Source organism: Marmota marmota, unplaced genomic scaffold (genome assembly GCF_001458135.2).
Source record: "Marmota marmota marmota unplaced genomic scaffold, marMar, whole genome shotgun sequence".
NCBI lineage: Eukaryota > Metazoa > Chordata > Mammalia > Rodentia > Sciuridae > Marmota > Marmota marmota.
In genome coordinates, this window is record NW_025999932.1 from 42114357 (window position 1) to 42135621 (window position 21265).

At 41.1% G+C, this 21265-nt stretch overlaps 1 long non-coding RNA gene across 1 annotated transcript; it reads left to right on the forward strand.

Moving 5' to 3' along the window:
* Positions 1–12726: 12726 nt before the first annotated feature.
* LOC125615995 lies at positions 12727–18915 on the forward strand. The gene is made up of 2 exons (XR_007346590.1): positions 12727–12858; positions 18584–18915. It is a non-coding gene; the product is annotated as an uncharacterized LOC125615995 (long non-coding RNA).
* Positions 18916–21265: the final 2350 nt, after the last annotated feature.

Consider the following 21265-nt stretch of genomic DNA (forward strand, 5'->3'; position numbering starts at 1 on the left):
AGGTGGGGTGGGTACATATTTTCACATACTCACAAAACAGAAGGTCTGCATCTTTCTCTTCATCTTCCATTTTGTGGTGATTATTTCTTGTACTCCACTTCCTGAGAAGGAACTCACCACGGGTTATCCAGGCTGGGCCTCTCCTCTCTGGCATACTTCACTGTTTGTCTTGTTACCTTTTCTCCATCCTTAGTTCAAGGAGTCAATCCATTGCTTCTGGATGATTATTGTGTTAACTTGTTTTCCTGAATCTTTTCTCTTTCCTTTATAGTCTTTGCATTCCATTGCTGCCAGATGAGTCTCCTCAAAATATAGTACAAGTCCCAGTATTGTCACAAAACCTTAAATAGCTACATAGACCCGATACAAACTCCTTACCTTTGCCCCTAATAAACTTTGCTGTCTGATCCCAACAAGTGCTCCAATCTTTTCTACTCCCTGGGCCCTATGCCCCAGCCCAAATACAACAGATGACTGGTACCCATGGGTCCCTTTGCTCATCCAAACTCACCTTATTAAAATGCTGCCCACTCCTCAAGGTTCTTTTCATCCCTCACCTCAAAAACCTCCCTCTCAGTTCTCTAAATCAGAGGTAATCATTCTTTCTGTTTTTTTATTCTAATTTCTATCATTATCTCTAGTTTTTGGTCTTTTGCTTCTCCCCTCCCCACACCATAAGTGTACACATGTACACACTTTTTTTTATTTGTTTTAATCAGTTACACATGACAGCAGAATGCTCTTTGATTCATTGTACACAAATGGAGCACAATTTTTCACTTCTCTGGTTGTACATGAAGTAGGGTCACATCATTCATGCAATCATACATGTACCTAGGGTAATGATGTCCGTCTCATTCCACCATCCTTCCTACCCCCATATCCCGATCCCTCCCCTCCTTCCCCTCCCTCCTCTTTGCCCTATCCAAAGTTCCTCCACTCGTCCCATGCCCCCCATTATGGATTAGTATCCACTTATCATATATACACAATTGTGTATACACAATTATACAATTTTTCTTGACAGGATGGATGATGTCCATATATACCCATCAGATGTTAAAAATACTGTAGGTTGAGAATGCATTGACTACACCTGACCTTTCCAACATCCTAGCTTGGCCACACAGCACACTGTAGAGGCTCGGTTGTTCCCTAGCTGATCTCCTGACTGACTGGGAACTGGCTCCCTGAGGCTACCCAGAATCTGGAAAAAGAATGGGCTGCATTTCACTCACCCAGGAAAAGACCCAAATTCACCATTCAAAATATGGTTTCTACTGAATGCAATCACTTCCTCATCACTGTAAAGTGGAAAAGTTGTAAGTGGTACCATGGTAATTCAGAGACTGTAGTTTCCTTGTCATTTGAGACCTATGTCCTCTTCAGTCTGTCTGCTGAAGTGATCTTGAATATGTAGTTAAGGACAATGATGAAAAGGGTGAAGGAGAAAGAAAAGATGTGTGGAGATGGCTTCTCCAGTTGTCATGGTGAGACAGCTCTAGTTATTAGAAAGATTTTCTCTGTATTTATCTGAAAACTGCTCCCTTGAAATTCAGTTCCCTAAATGTTTATCCAATTGACTACTATTTGCAAATTGTATCATTTTAGGCCCAAAGTGCTTATAGCCTACCATGCCTGCCTTCCCCACTCCATCAGAGGAATCAGCTTCGTCTCACATACTGAGAAGGAAGAGGCCTTTCCTGAGCTTATCCACTCTTAGCGCCTTCTCCAAGCTTCTTTCAGCTATATGTTGAGCACTGCTCCCAGGTAAATTACTTCAAAGGGTCTTTCCTCATTCATCTCTGGGTTATAAGATGTATGGGGGAAGGGTATAAAAAAGGTTGTTGAGAGATTTACTGGATTTGTTATCATTCTGTGTAGTAAACCCCTGAGGCTGACAGACTCATTTTTCCATCCACATTAGAATATATCTAAGCCTCATAATTAAATCTTCAAATATTTGATGATTTCTACCCTATTTCTCTTAAATCTTTTTCTTTTTTTTTTTTTGGAAAGATTTAGTTTCTTTGGAAACAAAGATAGGGGGATTGGCAAAGGATCTTAATTGAAATACCAGGAGTTGGGCTTAAGGTATTTAGAAAGAGGGAGTCACATATGTATTTAAAACTGAGTGGATATTATGACGGTTCATTATTACCAGGTTGGGAGACATTTGTTACTCAGAGCGTCTTTAGTGGTACTTCTGAACCTACCTTTGGTCTCATACGTTAGTCATGTGGATTAGGCTTTGTGGTGTGCAGTAACTATGAAATGCATTCATTACCTGACTTGGAACATGGACCAGGCAAATCTACCAATGTCTTCATTTCCATTCCTGTTGCCAATACCCTTATGAACTCTCTTCTGGACCATGCAATGAATGACCTCCCAACTGGAATCCTTGTCTCCAATTGCTCCCCTGATCAAATCCAGCCACACAAAGCAGTGAGGGAAATCTTGCTAAAAATGTATTTCTGATCATGTTCTTGCCCCAACAGTCTTATTTTCTTAAACCTCCAATGACTCTACCAACCTCCTCCCTGAAGGCCCTCCTATAACTCCATATAGAGTTGATCACACATACCCAGTCTTTACCTATTATTTATGATACAGATTTATAGAGTAGTACTTTAAACACCTTACCTCTTTACATCTCTTCCCCACTTCCAAGACTATAATTTTATTTTTGCAGCCCTCAAGCCTACCTACTGTTGTGCCTAGTAACCAGTAAGTGTCTAATATCTGGTTTTGGATATTAATATAGGATCAAGCCCAGCCTCCTCTGTAAAACACTGGAGACCTTCCATAATCTTGGCCTGCCCCTCTCTCCAGTAGGTCTCTTCATGGCTGTTATTCTCTTGTAAACCATAAGACAAACCCGTTCCTTCACAGTGTTTGAATTTTTCCACCTTCATGTCTCTTTCCAGTCTGTTGCTTCCATCTAGATGGCCTTTCCTCTTTCTCTGCTTGTTGAAATCCTGCTCATGTTTACAGAGACAATCCAGACATCTCTTCTCCATGGAGGCTGCCCATGTTCTGGTAACACCTGATCTTTCTTTGACAGCATTGACTGGATAGTATTTCATAACTTTATTTGATTTCATTTCCACCTTCTTTGCATACACTGGCTTCTCTCTCCCCAGAACAGGTTTTGGGATGGGGAGTAAGCCAGAGACATGCTAAGAAAATGTTGTATAGTGCAAAAATATGGCTATGTGCCTTTTTACTCTAGGACTCTGCTGACTGTGCTGAGCACACAGTTCTCTCCCAGGTGTGTAGATATTAGTCCCAAGTCAGTACTCAAAAACAGAGCCCAGAATAGACACTTGGGGCATGGTTAGAACAGGGTCAGGTCAAGGTCTTTCCCTGGGGGAGCAGTGAGCCAGTATACATAGCCTAGAGCTTCCCAGTTCATGTTTCCCACAGGGGTGGATTAAAGGTATGAAGAAAGATTCCTCTCACACTTTAGGGTGGCTGGGCCAAACTTGGAGCCATCCAAATCTCCAGGACCAATGGTCTCTAGCTGTTATGCAAATGTGCCTTACAGATACCATAGGTGAGTCCTGTTAGGAAAAAGGTTGGGGATAACTGATTTCCATCAAATTGGGGCAGATCCACAAATATGGGCAAACACACACACACACACACACACAGAGGAATAGGAAATGGTCCATTTGAATACAATGTCCTATCTGTGGACACAGCAGTGAAATCCAGGAACCTAGAGTCAAGAGCTGTATCCTAAACTCATTCTTCATATCTGTGTAACTTGGAGCAAATATTGAAACTTTCTGGGCTTCTGTTCCTCCTGGATTTTTTTTCTTTTTGTTTCTTGTTTCTTTTTTTTTCTTTTCTTTTTTTCTTTTTTTCTTTTTTTTTTAAAGCTGGCTTCATTTGGAGCAAGGCAAAAACCATGATTTGAGGTTTCTATCCCCTTCCTCTACTTTGGCCAGAATGGCTCCCTTCAGTCTCCCTTCAGTCTTTTCTGTGTAGCAGGGGACAAGATATGCCTCCCCTAGGACAGAATTCAACCACTGTCAAGTGTCTGGAGGCATCTGAAAGCTACTGGACTAAGTGACATCAATGCTCACATCCTCAGTCTATGAAGACCTGTTTTCCATCACTCTGTGCAAAGTGAGTAAATTAGTATACTTTCGGCCAAAACTTTTTCATTCTTAAAATAGACTGCTTTTCTGGCCTGGTAACTTGATCACTTGGTTTTCTGACAAAGTACAGGCTCTGGGTGAAGTAAAACCTTTAATGACAGGAGTGCTAAATTCATCCAGTCAAAGGCAAATACTATGACTCCTCCTAGAAAAAGAACATGAACGTCTTCGGGGCATGAAATGCCATGGATGTCATCTGCAGGTGGCTTATTACTCCCCCTCCTGATTAATAGGACTGTGACTAATTTTAGAAAAGATAAAATACGTAGGGTTTGTGCCATTCATTTTTCAACTCGGCAAATAATTGCATATGGTAACCATAATGCTGCTTGTTCACAAACTGTCTAGGTTAGACTTATGGATCACATGATCTCTACTAATAATTTTTAACTCTTTCATTCTGCGGATGAAGCACCTTCTCTCTGCCAGCACCCTGCTCCTCCAAGCTGGGTTGGTAAGGATTCATAATTGACTCAGCTTATTCAAAACAGAGAATTGGGTCAAAACAACCTCCTGAAATCTCTTCCTTGGCCTGATAAATGGAATCTGAGTGACAGAAAGCAGTTAGCAGTAAGCAAAGTAGGTGGGCCCTGAATGGATCACAAGATCCGGAGTCGAAACTTCTAGTGAGTCTGGCTTGGATATTAAATATTAGGAGAATCTGAGTTTGTGTTTTCTCCTCTGTTTTTGTGTAACTGTGGCTTATCGCAGTTTAAAGTTCTCATTGTCAGACTGGATCTCCGCCATTACAGAATCCTTCTTGCTTACTCAGAGGCCAGTCCTGGAGGCAGTACTGTCTTGGTGAATGAAGTTCACTTTTAGTTACAAGGCACCTCCTTCAGCATTCACAGGTGTGATTTATTCAGTTCTTTGCACACACTGGCTTCTCTCTCTCCCCACAGACCTGGAAAGAAGGGTCTTGTTTATACAAGGTGGTTGTAAAATGAATCCGGTCCTACAAGGCCTCTTCTTTTGCCATGGGAAGGACTCCTGGGCATGCTCTGCAGCATATGAACACACACTTTCGTCAATACCTGGCATACCTTCTCCATTTATAGTCTGCAAACTGTCTTCCCTTATTGTGACCTACTAATGCTTTTTTCTTCGCTTAAAAGCTTGGTTGGGTTTCTGGAATCTTCTATTAATCTCCAGCTGGGACACGGTCAAGTTGTGTTTAAACACAACCTCTTTCAAAGCTTTCACTGACTCCCCCCACCCCCCGTATAAATACACTTTCCTTCCTGTCAGCCCCTATGCCATTTATCCACAACCTCTCTCTTGCATTTTTCACTTTTAATCTTGTGATACAGCATTTTTTAGAGAATCCTCAGTGCTCCTATATAGATAGACCATCCTTAAGACAAAACTCTGAAATCTGAAATGTTTCAAGATCTGAAACTCTTTGAGTACTGATGTGACATTACAAGTGGAAAATTCCACACTATGGAACTGTTTCATGCACAAAATTATTAGAAAATTTGTATAAGATTATCTTTACACTATAATGTATGAGGGGCATATGAAACATAAATATCATGTTAGAATTGGGTTTCATCCCCAATACCTCATTATATATATGCAAATAGTTCAAAATCCAGAAAAATCTGAAATCTGAAACACTTTGGGTTCCAAGCATTTCAAATAAGGGATACTCAACTGTATTAATATGAACTCCAAGACGGCAAGATCTCCTTATTCCCATCAGGGCAAGGACTACCTGGAGGACTTCCAGGTACTTGCCTCATGCACAAAATCTCAAAAAAAAAAAAAAAAAACAGTCAAGATAAATAACATTTTAATATGATTCTTAAAAACTAAGTGCAAAAATTTATGAAGAACAAAACATGAACATTTCAATAAAGATAGAATGAGCATTTTTTCCTTTTACTTTCCTTTTCATTTTTAATGTTTTTTCCTTTTTATCTCAGGTTCTAATATGGCCTGGCATAGTTATTGATTCTAATTTTATTAGAAATTTTGATCCCTTTTTTATCACAGATTTTTGGTTTGCATTAATTTTGATTTCTTTAAATACTGCCTTCAGGTGTTATCTTAATTCCCGAGTGTTTTTTGTGTTTCCTTAAATGATGTCCCTGAGATGAGCACCTCAACCTAGGCCTGGCTCTGATCGCCATAGCAACTAACAAGGGACTTTACCCGTTGTTATCCACTCAACTAATACTTCATGGAATAAATGAATGAATGCCAGCAGAGATTTTAGATACTTTTCTTTCTTTTTCTAAAGGTAAAATGACACCTAACACAGATCCCAGCATGTCCCACAATGTTTGGACAGGCAACAGTGAAGGGAGTTTTAGCAGTCTCAAGTGGCCCCGAGGGTATAAGTCAGCACTGCTCTGCCAGTTAAAATAACTGAGCCTGAGCCTCTTTAACTGTCACAGAGCATCTTCACCCAGTCTTGTTTTTAATTCATAAGCAAATAATTCTCAAGAAGCTGAAGAGCTATGGAGGCAAAGAATCTTCTTTCTCTTCCTTCTTGTGAATCGTAAGGTCCTAAGAACAAAAACAACCCCTTCAGAAGCTCAGAAGCCTGGGAGCCAGGGTTCTGCTGATGGGATTCTCCAAGGAGCATGGATGCTTCCAGGGAGGGGTGGAGGTCAAGGGCTGGAAGACCAAGTGTGAGGAAGACCAAGTGTGAAGACCCAGCACGACAGAAAGCAAATGTTCATTTCTGTACATTAGCACAGACATATAGGATAGATTCCTTTTCTCAGAGAAAAAAGAAATTGATCACATAGGTCATCTGTGACTAATACATGCCCCAAAGACTACAGTTGATTCCTCAGTGTATTCATCAATTTTTACTTTTAAAGACAAAAATGATTATTCATGAAATCCTTTCACAAAGCATCTCTAGAAAATAGAGTCTGTAATAACAAAACAATTTCTATGTCTTGGTACAGGGCCCAAGAAAATAATGTCTTTGATTTGGTTACAGGAATTCTATTCAGCAAACAATAACGTTAAAGTGTTTTCTCTGGGTTCTATCCACCTACTAGTCCTAAGTGGAAAAAATAGATTTTATTTTGTTATCATTACTATGATTTATATTTTGTCTTGTCATCAAAAATGGTTAGCCTTTATCTCTCCTGGTTCCTTTTGACCTTTTAAAAGTTAGCTAAATTAACTTTTAAAAAGAGTCTAAATAACATACTCTCCAAGTCCAGAATAGAGAAGAAATGGTTCTTAGAAATATCTTCCTGTGTCTCGGATAGTCTTCAAATCACTTATTTTCCACTTTGGTTCTTTGCTGTTTCACTGTGAAGTGACTGAATTTCTGCTATACCTCTGGAAATCTGGGGATCGGAGATCTAGTGATGATCTAGTTGTATGCTTATGTTAACAAATTATGTTTAGACCTTTCTGGAGTGTTTTTAAGTGAGCCTCCATAACTTGTTGGTCTCTATTCCACACTTGGTGGAAACTCTGTGGCCTACTGTGTGCTAGCCACATGCAATATTCCCATAGTATTCTCTTCAACACTTAGAAGAGTCCACATGGAGAGCAGGTATTGTTAGGCTCATTCAGAAGGAATAAAGAGCAAAACTCAAGGAGATTGTTAGTTGTCCAGGGTTAGAAGACTAGGGGTGTGGCCATGGTTGGCCCACATTTCTTGCCTCCGCTGCTTACTGCTTGTCATTGACTGGGTATTGCCACAGCCTGCTGTCATCTTAGAAGGGAAATTCTGCACTGTTTCTTCTCCAAGAGATACACAGGATGTGCTGTTTCAATCCAATGTGTCACGTGGTTAATTCGAAATAAATCAGTCCAAAGAAGTCTCAGGCATTACTTTAACCTATTTGAAGAGACAAGCACTATCTATTCAGCCACCCATACTCTGTACACGCCTTCTCTTAGTTCTATATTTATCAGGGACACTGCTTTCTTCTCAAAACTCCCCCTAATTTCCAGAGAAGCTTATCAGTAATAAGTTCTAAATCACCGTGGAGGAATTGGTATAAGAAAGAGAATGATTTGATTCTACGAGAAAGGAAATGCACCAAAGTCCACATGTTGAAGTCAGTGTACACATTTGCATAGTTGTGTAGGTTGGGGTTGGGGAGAGTGTGTGTAACAGAAATTAACTAATGTTGAAAATATATATCCTAATTAATAAGGAACATAATTTTGGTAAACAAGCAAACAAGTAGTCATGGCTACAACCATAATAAATAAAATGACTCAAATTTTAAAAGGTTCAAGGAAGTAAAGAAAAATAGTACATCATAGTAGTTAATTGCCTGAATTGATAGTCCAGTCCACTGTGAGCTGCAAGGAATTTGTTAGTTTGTTCACTTAAAAACAAACAATAAAAACAAACAAACAATACAAACAAGTAACTCTTATGTTATGGTTTGGCTCTAAAATGTCCCCCAAAAGCTCAGGTGTTGAAGGCTTGGTCTACAATGCAACAATGTTCAGAGGTGAGGTCCTGGGGAAGTGATTGGCTCATGAGGACTCTGACCTTGCCAGTGGATTAATCCATTGATGGATTCATAGCTTAATGGATTATTGGGAGGTGGTGGGAGCTTCGGGAGGTAGGGCCTAATTGGAGGATGTAAGTCACTGAAGATGTGCTTTTGAGGGGCATATTTTGTCCCTGTCCCCTTCCTCTCTTTCTCTGTTTCTAGCTGCCATGACGGGAGAAGCTTTGCTCTGCCACACCCTTTCTACCATGATGTTCTGCTTCACCATAGGCTCAGAAACAATGGCTCCAAGTGACCATGGACTGAACCTCTGAAACCATGAGCCAAAATAAATCTTTCCTCCTTTTAAGTTGTTTTTCTCAGGTATTTTGTCACAGCTACAGAAAGCTGACTAATACACTTTGTGTGTTCTGTATTTTCATCTATGAAATGGGCATGATAATAGCAGGAATGACTAATGTTGTGAAGATTAAAAGAAAAAGTGCATGTGAAGTGCCCAACACTTCATAAAAGAGGTGTTCATATCAAAGAATGAAATATCTATAGCATTTTTTTAGCTCCTGGTAATAGAATAATTTATTTCTTAGATTCAAGAAGTTGGGAAAGAGTTAATCACAGCAGAATTGTCTTCAAGTTTAAAGATAGAGCAAATAATTTAATAAATAAAAAATAAGTATGACCTCAATAACTAAGGAACATGAGACCTACTAAGCACGAGAAAGAGGACATCTAACCAATAAATAGTCATTGTAATGCAGTTGATAGCTGAACTTTGGAGCATCTATGTTCTTTTAACAATGATTAGGCTTTAAGATCCTGTTCAGTGGATCTGCACTAATCATAGAAGACACACGAGCAAAACTAGAAAAAAACAGCAGCTATCCCTTGTAAAGGAAATTTAATTAAAGTGGAAAGGCCTCTAATAATGTATCCATTGTGCTCTTCACTTAGATTGGAGAGTCAGAGAATTGTGTAAATTCTATAGGCCAGTAGGCTGGTGCAGAAACAGCTAGACACTGTGAGCCCGTTTGGATCCATTAGCCAAGAGAACCTGTGGCTGAGTGAATTGATATCAACTTCTCCAAAGCCACAGTGCTTTCTTCAGATCTGCACTATGCTGGGTAGCAAATGGGATGGGAAGAACGTAGGGTCCTTTCTATGAAGTTAGACACTACACTGAGGATGCAATAAACTCTTTAGAAATAATTCATGAAGGTGAGAAATCAAGCCCCACTCTTTTATGTTCTGAAATATTAACAAGGACCCCACCTCTTGAGAGAGTGAGTAAAATCTATGGCACATCTTCAGCCTATAGTATTTTCTTGCAAAGATGAGAGAACCTAAATTTGGGGAAGGTGGTAGACAGCTCCACAGGGAGACATTATAATGTGATCTGGGCCTGGATGGCTGCCTGATTTTAAATATGGCTTCAATATACCAGCTCCAACATGGTGCCAAGCACATTCCCGTTCCTATATCTCTCAGTTTCCCTATTCACAAAATGAAAGTAATGACAGTGTCTGCCTCATAAAGTTGTCATGTGTGGCATGCTGTAGGTCCTAAATAATTGTCAGCTGTCATGCCCCCTCCCTTTTTTTTTTACATATTTATTTTTTATTTGTAGTTGCTGAAGATTGAACCTAGGGCCTTGCACGTGCTAGGCGAGTGCTCTACCACTGAGCCACAACCCCAGCTGTCATGCCTCTTTTGAGTTTCAGCTCTTCAATAGTCTAGCAAAATATTATTTAGAAAAAAAATGACAATTACCATCAAATGCACATTTTATGCAGATAAAATATCTAATAGTATACATTATTGCAAATTATAGGGACTTCACCCATGATTGTGGACCTCACATAATATGGATAACTCTGCAATTCCTGATTGCTATGTGAAGAGGCAGCAGGCACATTCCTCTTCATCTCTGAGTCATATTCTCTTCCTTGGTGAAGTCCATGGCTTTTCCTTGTCTTTGGTAAGTGCTTTTGGGATTCATTTTAAATGCACTGACTGCCTTCATGTAGAGAATACAGATGGATGGTGGTTGCCAATGGGGTCTCTCCTTCACGGAGCTTAAATTCTGGTTAGGCAACGGGCAACAACCAAGATCAAGAAGGATTTGCATAGGAGGGACTCAGGAATCAGGAGCTCTTAGGGAAAGGAAGGAAAGACTTCCCTAGGGAGTAAGGTTGAAGCTGAAGGCTTCTTGAGTATTACCTTCACTGGAAAAAATGTACAGGCAGGTGGTAGATACAGTCCCAAGAGCAGAAGAGAAAAGAAGGTGGGAGTTAAGTGCCGCGACCCCTCGCCGGCAAGGGAAAACACGACACAGGATTCTTCCTTCAGCAGTTTATTCAGGCCTTGATTCATGTATCATCTTCTAGTGACCCCCCGCCGAGCGCCCAAGCACAGCCTAATAAAGCCTCCAGCATACCAATCTTAAGCTGCCACGTGGACCTTTCTCATAGGGTGGTAAGGGATTGCGTGCCAATTCTCCATATTAGGAGTTGTTTATCACAGGCCACAGTGGAAGCCGGCGCCATCTTCTAATGGCGGCCACGGTCTAATTAGAACGGCTCACCACAGTTAAGGAGAGGGATGCATGCTACCCACCTGTAGCAAGATGAGGTGGAAAGGTGGATAGCAGCCAGAGTTGATCGAGACTTGAAAGTCACATTACAAGGTAATGGGGAGTCATTTGAAGGGTTTCAAGCTGGGGAGTGGAGCCATCCAAAGTGATATTAGGAAGGATTATTCTGGCAGCTCTGTGGGGATCCTAGTAAGAGGTGGTGGTCTCCACACAGGTGCTCATGCATTGTCTCCTAGAGATTCAGCACCAGTCTTGGGTGGTTTGGATGTAAAGAAGTAGAAAAATGAGAGATATTTAAATATTTGGCTTAAAACTAAAGCTAGTCCTCCCCACCCACTAAACCAGTAGCCTATCCTGCAAACCACACTCAGAACATACTTAGTTTGGAAAAAGAAGTGAAGTGATATCTCAAGTGCAGTGTGGGGGTTGTCAACTGATGTTAGTTATCTGCACTAATCTTCTCAGCCCATTGCTTCCCGAACTGAAGGACTGTTTGACCTCCTTTCACCCTAATTATGCTTATCATTGAAGGGACCCAAAGTGGCCAGGAATAGCTCCAAACCAATCCCTCTAGCCAAACAATCATCAAACAAAGATAACTTTAAAGAGTGTCAAGCCCAGTTTTATGACTTTCCTTGGCACCAAGGTCATTGCCTGCTTGGCCTAAACCACCAGACTCAATAGCCCAGACTGCTTGTTAGTTGACCTGCTGGGACCAAATATGACTCATCTATTTACTGCAGAGCAAAGGTAACTGGGGATGCAAAAGCTGAGCACTACCTCCCATGAGGCCACCAGTACTGGAAATGAGGGCACTGAGCTTCAACGGGAAATGTTTCCACAGATGCAGACCCAGGATGGCTGAAGGATTACAGACAAGAAGGCACACCAGGAGGACATGAGTGAGCGCACGCACATCCTTTAAAAATCTGGGGTCCTCAGAGCTGACTTTCAAGTCACTGTCATTATCATCTCACTGAGCAGCCTAGAGACTAGCTCCTTATTTATAATTTGGATATCTCAGCCACATAAGAGGAATTCCTTTTTTGGAAGAAGTAAGATTAAGGGCCTCAGTAATATAATAATAACATTGGCATCATTTACTAACAGAACATTATGTTCTGAAAGCAATATGTCTTCCAGGTTCTGTACATTATCTCTAAGATCACAACTTAGAGTGTAGTTATGAGTCACCTGGGGATCTGTAAGAAACTGATGCGGGGGCTCACAGTCCAAAGACTCTGATTTAATCAATCTGGTTGGGCCCCAGGCATTGGCATTTTGAGGATCCCAAGGGACTTCTGATGTGCAGCCTGGGCCAAGAGCCATAGCTTTCATCACCACGACAGCCTGCAATGTAGGGACTCAAGATGAGGGAAATAGGGCCAGAGAGAGCAAACAACTTGCCTAAGAGCAAGATCAAGGACTTTGACCTTCAGTTTGTTTGGTCACCAAACTCTGCTCCCAAGTTACCGCACAAATTATTTAGTGAATTCTTGATTAAAGTGTAAACAAGAGAGAACTCTCAGAGAAGACAAGGGAACCCAGGGCAGGAGCAGCAGCAGCAATCACTCCATGGGGACCTCGGAACTCTGAGAAAAAAGCTTCATCACCACCCTGGCATAGCCATGCAGGGTGGAGGTGGCTGCAGGTGAGAGGTCCCAAAGGAGAATAGCCTGAGGGGCAAATAACCTGGCTTTGAGGTTGCAGCATTTCCTGGACTCCATCCAAGCCCCAGGGACTGGCACAGAAGAGCTACCTGGCAGAAAGTTGAACAGGGCAGGGCCAGGCAGCCTTACAACACTCTGCGTTGTCATAGGGCTGCAGGGAGATGAACTTTCTCTGCTGTGTCTGCTGAGTGCTGACAGGTTTCCCAAGCTACCTTTGAACTCTACTTCTCAAATATTGGGTTAACTCAAGAAGGTCACTCGAGTTGATATACTATGGGATGTGAAGGAAGCATCCTCAGATCCTTGTTTCTGTAATCATGAGCACCTTGAAATCAATATCAAGTGGGATTCTGAAGCAGGGCTTCCTTCCCTCCCTGCTAAGAAGCCTCCAGCGCAGGGCCCTCAGCTCTCAGCCTCTTAGAAAGAAGCATGGAGCTGACAAGTCAAGGAGCCGACCTCCTTCCAAGTCTCCTGCTTCACAGGTGAACCAATCTCCCAAAGTATTTCTGGAATCATTGCCTTCAGTGGCTGTGAAAGGATCAATCCCTGAGGAGTAAGGAGAGGAGGGGAGATGTTTCTGGAATCTGGGGTGGGAGGTGTTTGGTTCGCCCCGCATGGCTTGAACTGGTCACTTCTATTCGTTCATTCATTTACTCAACACTTTCAAAGGGTTTATAGCACTGGGGAGTCTTAGAGGAGTAAGGGTTCTGACCTCCATTAGCTCACAGGTCAGCAGGTGAGAAGCTGTCTACAGAGCACACAGAACAAAGGAGGAAAGTGCTGGTACCTAGGAGCACAGGGAGGTGCCTAGGAGCACAGGAAGTGGGAGGTAGTTTTCCTGGAGGGTCCCTGACTTGAGACTCACCAAATGTCTAGCAGCTGTCGGAGTGAAGTGGAAGCTGGGGAACATGGTTTTCCAAGTGCAATGGGCAACCTCAGCTAAGGAGCGAGATTCAGTCCCTTGTCTCAACAAAGGGTGTTCCTGGCTGAGCTCCAGAAACTCTTCTTTCTCTCCATGTCAGAGGCTTGGACTTCCTTCTCTATATTCAGGCCAAAGGGCTCATTCTGAGCACAACTGAATTCCAAACTCAGAATTTTTTTTTCCCCTTAGCAGAAACATGCGATTCTGAAATCCTGCCAAACACACCAAAGAGCTCTTCCCAAGAAGGCATGAGCCGGGTAGAGACAGCTGCAGAGTGGGAGGAGAGTGGTGTTTTGAACCAGAAAACAAGAGTCGAAAGAGGCCAATAATTCACAAAGCACAGGCACTGCATAAAGGTGTCTTTTCCACTTGATGAGGATTGTGTTTCATAATATTAAATGTCACAACCAGACAAGCAAGTAGACTTTGGAGAAAGGCACAGCTGAATTTCAGACCTGGCTCTACCATTTAAGATCTTGGGCCACTTATGGCAGATTTCTTATTTCCCAGTTTCTATATATAATATAGGGCTGAGCATATCCTTAAATCCACTTTGGTGACAATTAGTTGAGATAACAGTGATCAACACTTAAAGCTTGGCACAGAAAGTGTTTCAGCAAAGGGTAGCTGAGCTTCATGGTTCTCCTGAGCACTGGTTCTTGGTCTAAAGAAAATAATATAAGGGCTCAGTCCTCAAGTGGGCCAGTTAATATGTTGCCCCTCCCTTACCCTTCCTTCTCTATATTCAGGCCAAAGGGCTCATTCTGAGCACAACTGAATTCCAAACTCAGACATGTCTGTGATGAGCCTCAATGCTGGGGGAGACTGTAGAGCAAGTCAAAATAAACCCATTACCACTTCTCATAAAAGAGCTCCAGTGGGAATGGTGGTGCTTGCCTGTAATCCCAGCAACTCGGGAGCTGAGAAAGGAGGATCCCAAGTTCAAGGCCAGCCTCAGCAACTTAATGAGGCCCTAAGCAACTTAGTGATACCCTGTCATAAAATAAAAAAAATTAAAAAAAAAAGAGCTGTGGATGTGGCTCAGTGGTAAAGCACCCTTGGGTTCAATTCCCAGTACCTGCCCACCTCCCAAAAGAAAAACCCTCCAATCACATGCTGTACTGTGAACCATTCTATGACATAATTAATTCCAAAATGTGACATCTATTTGGGATCAAAGTGATACTATCTCTTCCTTGGCAATTTTTGCAAAGAGCAGAAACCACTAGGATAAAGGAAACCTCAGATGTATCAGCATGAGCCACTCTGCAGTGGCTACATTTTCTGAGACTTTCTTTACTTTTGGAATTTCCTTATTTCCCCTCTCATCTTTACGTGTGTGTCTGGAATATGGGAACCTGGCTTCTAGTCATCTAATACTTAACATTTCTTCTACTCCTTCCTTAATTCCATCACTGTTCTGGGCCAGTGTTTGAGGAACTCTCAGAACAGTCCTGGACAAGGGTTCAAGAATCACTGTCTTTGAACCAGCAGAAAGTACTGATTGGTAGGATTATAAATCCACAGGAAACATGCGTTGAGGTCTCACAGGGAGACTGTCTCCATCCAGGACAGCATGGGTCACCATCAGGCCAGGTCTTCTCAGTGCCTCTCTGACCTCACACCTATGTCTCTGTGTGATCAGGGTGGAGTGTTGAGGTGTGGTCTTCCTAGGTTTGCTGTAACCACAAACAGGGTAGCTTTGAAAAACAAACCCACTGTCTAACAGTTCTAGAGGCTAGAAGTCCAAGATCTAGGTGTCAACAGAGTCGTGCTCTCTTTGAAGATTCTGGGCCTGGGAGTCAGGCAAAGGCAGAGTCAGGGAAAAGCCTTCCTACCTCGTTCCATTTTCTGGTGGCTACTGACAACCCTTGATGTCCCTGGGCTTGTAGATGTGTGGCTCTAATCTCTGTTCCCACCTTCACATGAACTTCTCCCTGTGTGTCCATCTTCCTGAATGTCCCTCCTTTATAAGGATGCCTCATTGGATTAGGATGCCTCTGCTTCTAATATGATCTCATCTTACTGAGGCTAGAGTTATTAATCCAAATAAGGTCACCTTCACAGGTGCCTGGAGTTAGGACATCAGTGTATCTCTTTGGGGGACACAACTCAACCCACCACAGTCAGTGTGCTCCTGATAACTGTCTTCCAGCACTCTCCTTCTAGCTCAAAGATATGGTCAGAGAGCATGAGATCTGGGTTTCCATGGCCCCCAGGACCATCTCTGGGAGGTAAAGAGTAGGGCTAACTCTTTGAACTGTTTTCATGAAAGCACAGGGAAAGGAGCTTTCCCAAAACAAACTTTTGGGGAGAGGGTCCCTCATGGGAACTGCCTGTACTTCTGACCTGAACCTCCTGTTTCCAGGCCTGGACCAGGAATCCCCTTCAAGTTTTTTAGTCCAGTAACCCAATCCTTGCCCTCAGAAATGTCTACCTTCCCCCCAAAGTGGATGATCCATCTTTAGATCATTTCCTGCATCTGAAATAACCCAACAGATGCCACAGAGCCACCCTGAAGCACTTCAGCTGTGTGCTCTTGGCCATTTTTCTCTCCTGTTTGCACTGAATGGGGAGCAATAGTGAAAGAGGCAGGTCTTCAGTCTTCATTTCTGTGCAGAGGGAGCCGTGGCCAGTGCTCTTACCACGTCACTTTATGTCTCTGTGACCACAACCTTCACCTTGCCCATTTTGGAATAATATACTTAGCAACGATGGGAACATTTTGCTTTGTTCTGCCTGTGCTGAACCTGTTTACTTTGCAAGAGAAATCATACTGGTTGTCATAGTTATGCTCTTTGCTCCCTGAGTTGAATAGGACCAGTTTTGATGTTATCTTATATTCTTTATAATTAATTATATTATATTCTGGATCTCAGATGGTGGGTGGTGGAGCAGGTTTGCCAATGCATTCCATTACAATGCTTTTAAAATAAACCCTCGGAATTAAAACCATGTTATTATCTCCTTTTACTTTTAAATAGATTTTCAAATGTTCATCAAGTTAAAAAAGAAACATATTTAAACACTCATGGTCTTTCATTTAATGATGTTGGGAAAGAATCCGGAAGAAGGAGAAGTCACAGAAATATCTTAGGAGATATTTGCTCATATGCAAAACCCTCTGTTAGTTCCACTGTGGCCAGGTGAGGTGAAGCCTTATCAGTTCATACCAGGACAAGCTATAAGAACTTGGGACTTGTTCCCCAGCCTCCAACTTCTTTCCCCTGCAGCCTGTGCTGTCTAGACATTTCAGTCATCATGTGATGTGTCCACTCAAAGTTTCTCAATACCTCCTCACTGATGGCAGGGTAAATTCCATCCTCCTCAATCAGATATTCAACATATCCTGCCATCAGACTCCTCCTGGCTTTCCAGATGGGCTTAGTCATCGTCTCATTGTCCAGCGATAATACCAAAATACCTTTACTTCATGCCTAGAGTTATGGCTCTCTCTGAATTCTCCCTCTTAGAAATCATTCCCCTCCTGGTGTCTGTCCAAATCCAACCCAGGTCCTCTTTCTAGTGCATATGAAAGCACAGTCTCTGCACCTGTCTATCTAGCTTGGTGAGCCATAATTTTATGCTCCATTTCCACTTACCAATACGTGAACAGAGATGAATATATTTCTAGGCAAGATGGAAACCCCTTCCTCACATGTTCTTCTCCTTTTCATTGGCAGCTCCACCACCCTTCAGCTGCTCGGAACCAGAGACTTTTTGGCTCCCTTTCTTTACAAACCCAGGAAGGACTTGGTATCACCGAGACACTGTTCTCTTTGCAATAATCTGTGTGGATATTGTCTCCCACGTTGTGCACCTATTTTCCAAACCAATTTCCTTGAACAAGCAAGGAGGTAGGGGACACTGATGTCTATTGTATACCTACCAAGCTCCTCATGCAAGCATCTTCAGCCATACTGAAATGGATCTGCAAGCCCCTCCGGAAGTGTTTTGGTCCACTGATGGCAAAAAACTTTCAAATGAGGGAACTGAAGCTCAGAGAGGGTTAATGACTTTCCCTGGGACAGTTTGATGCCCGATATGGTGCCAAAGAGAGAGAAAAAAAAAATGTTGTGGGATGGAGCTCGTTAGAACAGGCTTCACAGATGCAGTGGCTGTGAGCCAAACCTTGGCTGGGTGGGCAGGAGGCGAGGAGGGAGCACTGCGTGTGAGCAGCATCACAAAGATTTCAGACTCAATGCGACAATGTGAGCATTTATGGCTTCCAGAGATCGTCCCTGATTTCCTTTAAGAATGCAGTATTAAAGTTAATTGCCTGGTTTGGAACATGCAAACACTGAAATGTGCTAGAACGATCAAAGTTCAGAGGTAAATGAACTTTTATGGCAGCAGGTTGAGAATGGAATAAATGCTGATGAGGAGCAGGGGATTTATATATTAACTGCAGGTCAAAAGAGGACTCTCACCCAAGGTAGCTGAAACTGGCAAACACACAATCCCAGATGGTTTCACACAGGGGGATAAAAATGAATGAGCCAATGTAGATTCATCGATGGTAACAAATGTACCACGGCGGGGAGGGGGCGCGTGCGAACGCTCTGTACTTTCTACCCTATTTTTCTGCAAATCTACAACTGCTCTAAAATATAAGGTTGACTTTAAATAAATAAATTAAATTTTTAAAAAAATGTTTAAACAACGAGGCCAGGTGCTGAAACTGACCACCGTGGCATGAGAAGAGAGGAATGTGTTACCCCCTCTTGGTGTGTTGGGGTATACTCACCCTGCTCAGCTAATGTGTTGCCCTTTTATTTTTCCAGTTTGCTCATCAATGAAATGCTCATGAACACTGAAGACCTGAAGAAGTGAGACATGGACTAGAGAAAGAAGAAAATGAAAAGGAGGAACGGAAGGATACTTTAGTAGACGACATATTGAAAAATGAAAAGCAGGCTGCATGTGGAATTTGCAAAACCATAAGGATTATGTGTCTAGGAAGAGTTTTATAGAACATTTAATATATGGTTTTCCTTGGGAATTACTCCTCTCATTTTCTGTTCTCTCTTCTCTAAAAATGAGATAGTAATACCTGCCACATATTGTGATGGTAAGGATTAGATTACATCAAGCATATAAAATACTTAGACCAAGAGCCTACATTCATTCACTAAAAATATTTATTGAGTGACTAATATGTGCTAGTTACCAAGGACTCAATGGTGAGCAAAACAGATTCCTGCTAGCTCATTGAGCTTAAACTCTAAGGGAGAGAGAGGTATAAAAATAAAGAAATGTAAAAAGAAAACATAAAAATAATTAATTGCAAACAGTGAAGAATTCTATAAAGGGAAAAATCAGTGCTATGAGAAAATAGCAGGGCTTCTGAGTAAGGAAGCACATGCCTGTAATCCCTGCAGCTTGAGAGGTTGAGGCATAAGGATTGAGAGTTTAAAGCCAGACTCAGCAACTTAGCAAGGCCATAAGCAACTCAGTGAGACCTTGTCTCTGAATAAAATATAGAAAGGGCTGGGGATGTGGCTCAGTTGTTGAGTGCTCCTGGGTTCAATCCCTGGTACCAAAAACAAAACAAAACAAAACAACAACAACAACAAAAACCTCACTAACAAACAAACAACAAAGATAAGCATTTCTTTGCAACTTTTATTAATTTACATCAGACAAATCCTTCCACAAAGACCAATTGAGAAAAAATGGATAATATGTATTTTTAAAACAAATGTTTGAAGGAACACTAAAACTACCAAGGCAATAAGGGCATTAGTAAAAAGATTCTAAAAGAAGAAAATACCAAGAGATAAGATCAAAATGCAATTTTACTTTCTCCTTGAAGTATTTACCAGCTCATAAACACCAGGAGATGGTTTTCGGACATCATGGGACAATATTGGACTCACGGACTGATAAGGAGAAGGAGCATTGAGAAATACCCTAGGTTTTTAACTTGGGGCCCTAAGAGAAAAAAACTGGAAGTATAAAGGAAAACTGGGTGTAGATCAGCTCTCACACAAACTAAACAGTTGACGTTCCATTGGATTAGGGTGATTTGTCTAGCCTAACTGTCTGGCATTATAATTTTTGAAGAAAGAACATCATTTGGAGCTCTAAACAATCTTTTATTTTTTATAGAATAAGGTCCAGCATTCAATTAAAATACTATAGTCTATTAAGACAACAGAAAAATGATCAAAAAATCACTTAAAAACAACATATGCTGATCCATGGAGGATACTGATACTACACAGATATTGGATTTATCACACACTTTAAATACTATATTAAATAACCAAAGATGATAACAAGATGGAGACTGAAATAGAGAATTAAAATCCATGAAAAAGAATAGAAAGAAATTCTAGGACTGAAACATATAATAAATAAAACTTAAATTCAATAATGAACCAGAATGTAGTTTGTTAGAAATATCTATAATGACAGAATGGCAATCCTCAAGAATACAAACAACAATAAATGTTGGTGAGGATATGGAGAGACAGTACATTCAAACGTGGCTGGTGGGACTACAAATTGGTATAACCACCAATGGAAAGCAGTATGGAGAGTCCTCAGAAAACTTGAAATAGAACCACCATTTGACCCAGTTATCCCACTCCTTGGCATATACCCAAAAGACTTAAAAATCAGCATACTATAGTAACATGGCCACATCAATGTTCATAGCAGCTCAATTTGCAATAGCCAAGCTATGGAACCAACCTAGATTCCCTTCAACAGATGCATACATAAAGAAAATGTGGTATATATACACAATGGAATATTACTCAGCCTTAGGAAGAATGAAATTATGATATTTGCTGGTAAATGGGTGGAGCTGGAGAATATCATGCTAAGTGAAATAAGCCAATCCTAAAAAATCAAAGGCCAGATGTTTTCTCTGATATGTGGATACTAATTCACAATAAGGTAGAGGGGTGCTAGGGAAGAACAGAGGTACTTTTAATTAGAGGGAAGTTAAGAGAGAGGAGGAAGGATAGTAGAATGAATTGGACATTCTTACTCTATGTGCATATATGATTACACAACTGGTGTTATTCTACATCATGTACAACCAGAAGAATGAGAAGTTATTCTCCATTTGTGTATGATGTGTCAAAATACATTCTACTGTCATGTATAAGTAATTTGAACAAATAAGAAAAAAAGAAATATCCGAAATAATAGAAAAGAATGTAAGTTGTTAGAAATATCCAGACAGAACCATAGAGAAAAAAGGGATACACACACATATGCATATATACACACAAGAATATAATAAATAAATTTTCTATATTAAAAATAATATATAATTATATATAATAAATAAAAAATATATAATAAATTATATGTGAAAAATAAAAGATAAAGTCAAAGTGTCCCAATGTTCTCTCATTGTATAAGAATTATATGTAATATAGAGTAAATATTATATGTGTATTTATAGCTTCAGAATGAGGAGAAAGAGAATAAATAACAGAAACAATATT